The sequence below is a fragment of the Silurus meridionalis genome, chromosome 17, assembly GCF_014805685.1.
Source record: "Silurus meridionalis isolate SWU-2019-XX chromosome 17, ASM1480568v1, whole genome shotgun sequence".
NCBI lineage: Eukaryota > Metazoa > Chordata > Actinopteri > Siluriformes > Siluridae > Silurus > Silurus meridionalis.
The window spans coordinates 3065761-3075709 of NC_060900.1; positions in this window are offsets into that span (position 1 = coordinate 3065761).

Below are 9949 nucleotides of genomic sequence, written 5' to 3' on the forward strand. Positions count from 1 at the left end.
AAAACACCCTCAAATCACCTTTACTCTCACACACTTATATACAAACTACAGGAAAAGACCTAGCGGCTCATTCTTGAGGTGAGAAAAGGACTAGAGCCCCCCGTAGCCATGACACCTTAGAGAGGCTGAGCTATTCCTTTAAGAGAGCCTAAAAAATACACTGATGGACAGTGGTTTCTAAAGTCTACAAGCTATATAGACTTGCGAGACTCAATCGCTCAATCGCACGCCTGTAAAAACATTACAAATGTAAGTGTTTTGCTGGTTGTGTAAAAAGATCCCAATATACTGCCCTGAATTCATGGCCTGATTGTTAGCTACAAAAATGAAAACCAATGGAAACCAATGGAAACTATTTCACTTTCATTCATAAGAGTATGGCCTTCTGTCACTCCCAGCTAAATGGGTGGAGTCAGGGAGCTTTGATTGACATCTGATTGACACAAACCACACAGAGAAAAAAGCCTAAAGAATCATCAAAACCCACAAGACAGAAACAAACAGCAGTTATCTGTATGGAGCTGCTGACAGCAGAGTGCCACATCAAACAAAAATGAGGGATGACACTCGTTCACGGACGAACGAAAGATGCCACTAGTTTGTGTCGATGCTGAAGAAGAGAAGCTGGGACTTGAACACACAGGACACGAAAGAAAGAGAGAGGGATTTCTGGGAAAGTGTTTCCGCTGGCACCTTTGACTCGGCATCTCTCCTGAGTGTTACTTTCTCTCTGATCTCCTGAGTGGTGTCTGACAAACACACACACACACACACACACACACACACACACACACACACACACACACACACACACAAACAAAGTCGTTAACCCTGTGGGCAAGTGTGTGTGTCTCTCTGAGGTAATTGCTCTGCTTGCAGGCCTGTGCTATGTGTTTACTTGGCCTGAAACACAAGCAGTAAAGAGCTTTACCGTCTTTGGTGTGAATTTGTGACTTTTGCAATTAGAAAATAAGCATTTTTAGCTCCTTTTTTACTACTTTTCACTCGATATTGTATCCCTGAAGTCTGTTGTAATTCGAATTTGAGATGATACAAGGCCAGATGTATTACTTGCTTTAACGTTTAACATCCACGGGCCAAACATCTGTGATGTTTTCAAAAGCTTTTAATTAACCAAATTTGTCAACACTCCAGACCAACAAATGAAAAGGAAGAACAGAGCAAATGGAACATTATTGTTGTCACATCTGTAACAGGGCATCAGAAGTACTCTGCAGGACGTGCAGAAAACACAGTGTTCCGGGGAATTTCCGAACTGAGTAACACATGTCATGAAGAAAACTTACACCGCTCATCAACAGATCAATGAGTTCCCAAGAACACGAGTTTCCAAGAATCCAATAAGGGGCTGAAGGACAAATAATGGTAGGATGTTTGGATCAAGTGACTACAACATGAAAAAGGAAACAACCATAGGAAACGAATAATACGTTTGTAGTGTTAACAGGAACTCGGCTCAGATTCTTGTCATTTCTATAATTCTATAGAGCTGAAAGGTGAGTCTCAAGTGCAAATTCAGTGAATGAGAAACAGGTGTGAAAAATTCATGTGATTTGATACGTTCTGGTGTAGTTTGCAGAAAACATCGCCCCTGTCCATAATCCTGAGAGAAAGTCTTCCGGATGTACATCGACCAGGCATAACATTATGACATTATAACATTGTGACTGGTGAAGTGAATAACACTGATGATCTCTTCATCATGGCACCTGTTAGTGGATAGGATTTATTAGGCAGCAAGTCAACATTTTGTCGTCAAAGTTGACGTGTAAGAAGCAGGAAAAATGGGCGAGCGTAACGATTTGAGCGAGTTTGACAAGGGCAAAATTGTGATCGCTAGATGACTGGGTCAGAGCATCTCCAAAACTGCAGCTCTTGTGGGCTGTTCTGTATCTATCAAAAGGCAGGGAACAATGGTGAACCACTGATGCACATGAAGAGCGAAGGCTGACCCGTGTGGTCCGATCCTACAGACAAGCTCCTGTAGCTCAGATTGCTGAAGAAATGAATGGTGTTATTGCTCAACAGGTCAGGACTGTTTTGGCAGCAAAATGAGGACCATCACAATATAAGGCAGGTGGTCATAATGGTTTGCCTGGTCCGTGTATGTATACCTGGTAACCTGACAAGTTGCATTTTTTTATATTTAAATGTGGCTAAACACTATGCAGCACTTTTATACATTTTTTTATTTGTTGTAAAGATTTCCAATGCAGAAACTCTGCCTTGTCACACAACCCTATTGTCATTTACTTAACCGTAACAGCTAAATGCAATGTGTGATTAAAAAGTCCAGGCTTGTGGAAGTGGTTTCTCAGAAGGGCTAAAGCTTTGTCATGAAGGTTGCCAGTTGAAATCCCAGGACTGTCAAGGCTGAGTCAAGGTTTGACTTGAGGTTTGAGTAAGGTCTTAAACACTCGACTGTTCAACTTTGTGCTTAAACATAATTTCTCGCTCATTTCCTACTCATAATCTGTCCTGAACTAGATGGAATTATAAGAAGGTGATGATTTCTACTAGACCTACACAACCATAATAGAAACCAACCAAACCTCTACAGTATACACACACACACACACACACAATACAATTAATAATGTCTATAAGGTTAAATTAATTTAATCTTAGGTTATTTCCTGTCATAATAACTGAACCACATGGGAATCTACTTCATCTTTAGTTTTCCAGAGCAGTGACTACATTTTTTTTCTGTCTTTCTAACAAGAACTATGTCTTTTCTTTGGGACACACATGCTCGATGGCATTCTGCCATGCAGATGAAAGCTTTCCACAAATAAAAACCATCCTTTTTTATATCCGCAATGGCGATTGTGCTTAACGACCGACTGGGGAAAAGTCAGAGATGTCTGCCGTGCTCTAGTTTTCATCCTCAAAGATAAAGACGCCGAATGATTGTTTTTTTTTTCCCTGGGAACCAATATATCAGACAGGATGTGACATCACATGAGGACTGCTGTAAGATGTCACAAACAAGATCAAAATCCTTGGAACCAGATTCAAACACAAAGCAGGAGAAGAGCATTAAGATGAAGCAGGTTTATTCAGAGGGTGAGAGGAGATCCAGCAGGTTGTGCTGTGTGTCAGGTTGACATTGGGAATTTGTTTTGATCCAATGTTGCCAAAAGTTGTGTTGTGGTTTTAACCAGCACTCTTTATTTATTTTATAAACTTTATTGCCGTTACATTAACATAATTTTAGAGCACGGCTGATTTGATTGACAAGCTTTCAAACTCATTATTTTGCTTGCATTTCACACCCAATCCAACGTGCTTATGTGTCCAAGCAACCATTTAATGCATTTGACTGGCACCCTTATCCAGTGCGACTTACATTTATCTCATTAATACAACTGCGGGGCTATATGCTTTGCTCAGGGGCCCAGGAGCAGTCAGCTTGGTGTGGCTGGGACTTGAACTCATGACCTTCGAAAGCACAGTCCAATACCTTATCCATTAAGCTATCACTTTCAGCTGATGTCAAGTGGTAGTTCAGTGATTAAAATAATGACTTAGAATAAGAAGGTTGTGAGTTCACGTCCCAGGAATATAGACATATAAAACAGTAAAAACAGTAAAACATCTTAAGAGAGATACTGTGTACCATTTAAAAGATTTATTAACAAAATAAAAAAGTGTATCTCAGTGGTTAATCTGGCACGCAAGACAGTTTTTGAAATAAAATGCGAAAACCCAGCGGTGAACAGTTAGAACACTTTTTACTTTTTTACAGTACTTTTTCAAGTATCTGAACTTCGTCTGAGAATTTCCATTTGTGGGAAACTTTTAGCAAGTATTTGCCATTGATTCCAGATAAAGGTTTGGACAGCTTTTTTTCCTTAATAAATAAAATCATCATTTACAAACTGCAATTTGTATTTACTCGGGCTATCATTGTAAATTTATAAAAATTTGCTTACATTTACATTTACATTTACATTTGCGGCATTTAGCAGACGCCCTTATCCAGAGCGACGTACAAAAGCGCTTTGAGTCTCTAGCAATGAATAAATCTACACTGGTACGCCAGATTACAAACTTAATATAAATATAACTCTTGAATTCTACAAAACAAACTTGGAAAGTGCTAATTTAAGTGTATCAGGAAGAGGTAGGTCTTTAATCGTCGCTTGAAGATAGTCAGGGACATCTAGGGGAAGTTCATTCCACCACCTCTGTGCCAGAATAGAGAAGAGCCTTGAAGTGTACTTACCTCTCATTCTGAGAGAAGGTGGTACCAGTCAAACAGTGCTGGAGGATCTCAATGATCCGAATAATTTGGTTGAGAAATATATGTAAAGAAAATAAAACCAGGAAGGGGCAAATACTGTTTCACTGTATACAAAGTAAAAGCAAAGAAAGATTCATATAATTTAGCTTTAAAATAATTGGCCCTGATGATTTGTGTGCAACATGAGAGCAACATGTGACCTGACTAACGAAATAGAGCTGCTCATCAAGTGTTTTTTGGGTTTTTTAGTGCACCATGGACTCACACTATAACGGAAATTAAGACGATGCCATGCTGAAAATTGAAATTGAAAATGGAAATCGAAGCAAAGAACTATTCTGCGCAGTATTTAATGTATTAAGGTGCTTTAATTAATTATTGACGATTATTAATGATTGTTTTATTAGCAGATGTTGGAACGACTTTTCAAACAGCTGACCCATACCTTTCAAGCAAATTCTGTTTTAACAGTAAATCTCATTATCAATGTAAATGTTTCTGCATCACAGTGGACAATAGCCTACCCAAATGCTCTCTCCACAACCACATTCCAGATTTGTTTGGATTTTTTTCTCTCCCTAAGAACAAATTATTCCTGGGATGAACACATGTCCTTAATTTCAGCCAAGCTTTTAGCCATGTGTTTTTGAACCCGAAGGTCGGTGTTTGCCGCTGTGGACACACACGGGGGCACAGATGCTGGGACTTTGCTTTGATCCTTAATGCTTTTAAAGGGGGCATCGTTTAGGGGTGACACACATCTGACTTATTCTGCCGGCGGTAAACGTACAGAGTTAACAAGGACATACGGTCAAACACAAATTTCAGGTACAAATGCACACACAACAGTTCAAAAGAAGCAGGAAGGAAGCTCTGGGTGCACATAGGCCATAGGCTTGAACTGGCTCTTTTATGTCTTTGTGGCTTTATTATTTGTTGTCATTAGGGTTTTTATTGTTGCTATTTGCCTCCTTGTGTCTCCTGTTTATGAGCCATGGCTATTGGGACCGGCTTTTTTTTTTTAACCTGCCTGCCTGCCTTCCTTTTTTAAATTTTTTTTTATTGTGATATGATCCCTGTGTTGCCTGACTCTTTTCAATGAGCAGCTGTTTAGATTTGAACTCTCCTGGGACTCTGTGATGTCTTTTCGGTCGCTTTAAGGCCAGTAAACACTCTTCTTCTCTCCCGAATAAATACTGTCTGTTTGTTTTTAGGGTAGGAATCTCCTGAGGGGACGGGCTGCTATATTTTTTTTTTTGAAAAGGACGACTCCACCCAAGAAAAAAATGAAGTTTGCATAAGCCCGAGATGAATAGAAGCCGCCGCAGTGATCATCCGCATACACATCCGCACGACTCACTGCATTCAGAATGAATGTGTCTTTCAGCAACGTCCGATTGTTTTGTCTTGTTCAGATTTATGGCGTATTGCATTTTCCTATATTGCATAAACCTACATTTGTTCATATGGAAGAAACTTTGCAAAACTATATATTTAATTATTTATTCATCCATGAATAAATAGCCTATAATCTTCTCTCTCTCTCTCTCTATTTCTCTCTCGCTCTCTCTCTCTCTTTTTTTGTGATCATAAGTCATAACATCAGAATAACTCCAAGAGGGTGAGTTAAGCATTAGCATATATTACAACGCACTCTTTTCCAGTGAGTCTCTGGTAAAAGTGTGTGTCTGTTGGGGGATATGTGTGTGTGTATACGTGCCATCATGCTCACACTTCCAATAACGGCGGCAAACACAAAAGAGGACATCTAGCAGTGTGTCATTCCAGAGCGAATACCAGGCCATAGCAACCTGCAGGAGAAAGAAACAGGGGGGAGTCGGAGTTAGCTCAGCCGCACCGCGGTGATCGACCCTCATGTGACCCTTCGGCGCTTCAACAATCGCTCTGACCCAGCTGGAGATGAGGCCTGTGAGTGCATGTGTGTGTGAGAGAGTGTGGGCAGGGGGGTTATGGGTAACACTAGTGAATGAAACCCAATCAGCTCAAGTTCCTGCTCAGCGTGAGTCCCGGACATGGAGAGAAAGAGAGCTGTGAGGGGATCGAGCGCTAACGCTGCCATGATGAGACGAGAGGCCCTCTCGCACTCTGGCTGTTAAACACTCTCTCTCGCTCTCTCACACACAATCATGGGTGATCTAATTGATTGAGTTTTCAAAAAAATAATACAATTCAGATGTTTTGACTTCTAAAGTTTGCTTCTTTATTTGAGCGCAGGAGCTATGTGGCTGTAAGGGAATGAGCTACTAAAGCTGCATGTCTAAAAACTGAGCATGAATCACACATCTTTTGTGTTTAATTAAATAAAATGTTATTTGTATAGCAATTTCCATAGACATTGTCCCAAAGCAGCATTACAGAAATAAATAGTTTACAAACATAATTTCTGAATGATAAAGTTTATCTCTAATTAGCCAGCTAGTGGCAAGGAAAAACTCCCTGAGATGGTATGAGGAAGAAACTTTGAGAGGAACCAGATTTGAACCTCACCTCTGTGACCCCGAAAGTCCATTCATTAGAGTTTCGTCACTGCTCAGATTAACAACTGTTCACTGATGGAGATTCGAGTGAAACAAAAAATGTTCATGGTGATCATAGCCCTGAGCAGCTATTGTAGTAGACTGTTTATATTAATTACAGTCCAGATCCATCTTCTTGAGTTAAACCCTCCTCAGGAACCTCATGAATCTTCAAACTGTTCATGCGGAACCATCTACAGCTGCATCTACAGCTGGTTTCCAATGGAAAATAAATTCATCCAGAGGTTGGGAAAATAATGTGAGTGAATCAGTGAAAGGTGTTTTCACTTTTCATGCTTTCCTGTTCCATATGTATATATATATATATCAGCTCAGTCTTTTACGAATACCACAGAATCATCATAATGCACCGTACTGTTATCTAGATAACCATGACGCTACGCAGCAGCTGTATCTAAGCCAGTGGCATGCAAGCGTAAGTTATTTCAGTTTAGTTTCAGTTCAAGCACGATTTAAGTGAGGAACAAATTTCATCAAATGTAAATTCTTTTAAATGAAAGACAGGCCACACCCACAGACAGGCCACACCCACAACCAATAACCACAGCGGCTACTGTAAATCTAGGGTTTATTAACCAATACAATCACAGTATGTTGCTTGTAGGAACACAAGTAGATTGCAAGTCTAAAGTAATTATTATTCAAGTCATAGTTTAAGTTTCTTTTCCACTGGTATTACATTTGTAGTGCGTGCTCAGCTACAGGTTTCAACTTTAAAAGCTTCTCCTTGCCATACTTGGGCAATATTGTACATCATATAGTTTATTCGAGTAAAGCAATTCTTATATTGAACTTCTTTGAGAGAGAGAGAGAGAGCGAAAGAGAGAGAGAAAAAGTATTAAAGCAGCTGTGTGTGTGTGTATACCAGGCTGTAATGCCCCGCTGATCTATTAGCATATCAGAATTGTCACGCAGCGTGGGGCTGCCGCGCATGCACTCGCTGCTAGGTGGCACTTCTGAGAGACGCTCGGCGCCCTTTGAAGGCGTGAGCAAGAGCGCGTTCTGAAACCCTTAGAACATTCAGGGAAAAAAGCCACAAAGTTCAAACTCAAAAAAAAAAAAAGAAAAAAAGCATAAAAGTTTAGCTTTTTCTTTATATTATTTTTTCCTTGTGTTTTTTTTTTCCTATCGCAAAGCAGAACCTTTTCATCTTTCGCTCTCTCGTTTTTTTTCTAAGCTCCTGATTTGAAAGTTTGTGTTTAATAATTCTGTGTGATGCTGTTTATGGGGCGGTATTGACGGATCCTGTGGGATTCCCATTTTGTAAAATGTCAGAAGGCATAAAATTTTAGCAATGTTTCATTAAAACAGAAAGCAATTACAAAGTGACCATTGCTTCACATGAATACCGGATGAAATTTCACCTCGTTCATTCTGATTGGATGATGCATCCGACAAGTTCCACCCCTCCTTAATAACACCCAATCGCCATGATCAGATTCTCACACTGATACAGAGATCGGCCATTTTTAGTTAGGGAGAACTTCACAAAATCAATTTCAATCGATGCTCGAAACAATTTATTTCCTTCTCTTCGTTTATGTAGACCTTTCCAAGATGGCGCTGGGTACACAGTGATGTATGGAATGAACATTAGCATTCACAAGACAGAAACCCACACTAACAAATACTTCTTACTTTTTTTTTGCATCAAACTGTAATCGTATCGAAAATGGTTGTGGAAAACCAAAAAAAATTAGTTTTAAGGAATTAGGGCTAATTTGCATAAAAATGAGTTAATGTACATACAAATAAGCTGAAATTGTGACGTGGTTGAATACAATGAACGAAGAAACTCAACAGGAAAAAGTAGACCGAGAGATAAACAGGTTAGCAAAAAAAAATTTATTCACACCACCTCATACCAATTTCTTTATTAAGCGTACAGCCATACAGGCTTATTTGGTGAAAAACAGGTCAGATTTCTGTCTTCTTTCACCCCCGCTTTTTTACCCTCCCCTTTTTTTTCAGGGTTAGCCTTGAAGTTGGTCTCCCATCATTCACGAAACGCGGCTCTATTGACGGACTCCAGGGTGGGTATTGACGGCTCCATAATTTGGGCAGAGGAGCACAAAAAAGCTGTGCCCCCTGCTGTGCCCAGCACGGCACCACGGGCAGCGGGAGCCCTCGCATTTTATTAGCCTGGGAGTGCAGCAAATAAAGCACATTCAGCCAGCCACTGATCTCTGTCACCGAAACAATGCCGCCGTATCTCACGGCGCTCCCTCACTCACTCTTTCACACACAGATGGAGAAAGAGAGTGAGAGAGTGGGTTTGTGCAACTCTATTCTCAGCACTACTCTCACCACATTTTCTCCTCCTCTTGTTCATCTGTCCTCTGTACATCGCATAAAATATTAATCAATCTCCATCGCGCCGTCTTTCTTTTGTTCTTTCTCACTGTCGCTCAAACATTCATGCTCTCAGGCTTTAATGTATATGCTTAAACAAAGTAAACATTAAATTAGCCCTCCATTTTCTCCACCCTGTGTGTGTTTCGTGGATATTTTCTGTATTTAAAGCTGCCTTTTAGATGAAAATGTAAAATGACACACTTTTTCAAAACTTGTGTCTTTCCTTTCACACTGGAGCTACAAGCTAATATAGCTAGTTTGTCACAGCTAGCATCAAACCGCTGGCCTAAAATCACTTTTCCCCTCTAAAGATTAGCTCTATGTGATTCCTAATGCATAGAAAATAGACAAAATGAGGTAAAAACACGTTTATCAGAGCTCCGGTTTAAGTTGATTCACTTTTTTTCCCACTCAGCTTGAAGTATGGAATAATTTATTTAGCATTATTAGAGTTTGACTCAGATGAACTAAGAGTTGTGGCCAAAGATTTAAAGACAGAATTGTAAGTGCATTGTAAGTGATTTAGATGACAATTTGATTGATATCAATGAGAAGAAAGCACACTTCAAACCTGGAACAACTGGAGAAGTTTTCAGAATTCTTATTGAGTGCTACAAAAATTGCTTAGGCTAAGGGTCACATCGTTTCTTGTGGACACCTGATCAATATGTCCTTTTTAAAGATTTCATTCCATATTTAGTCCTCGTTTGGATATTTTGGAGTGTGCTTGTGGTTTGTTGAGGTCACTCAAGATAGTCCACCCCAA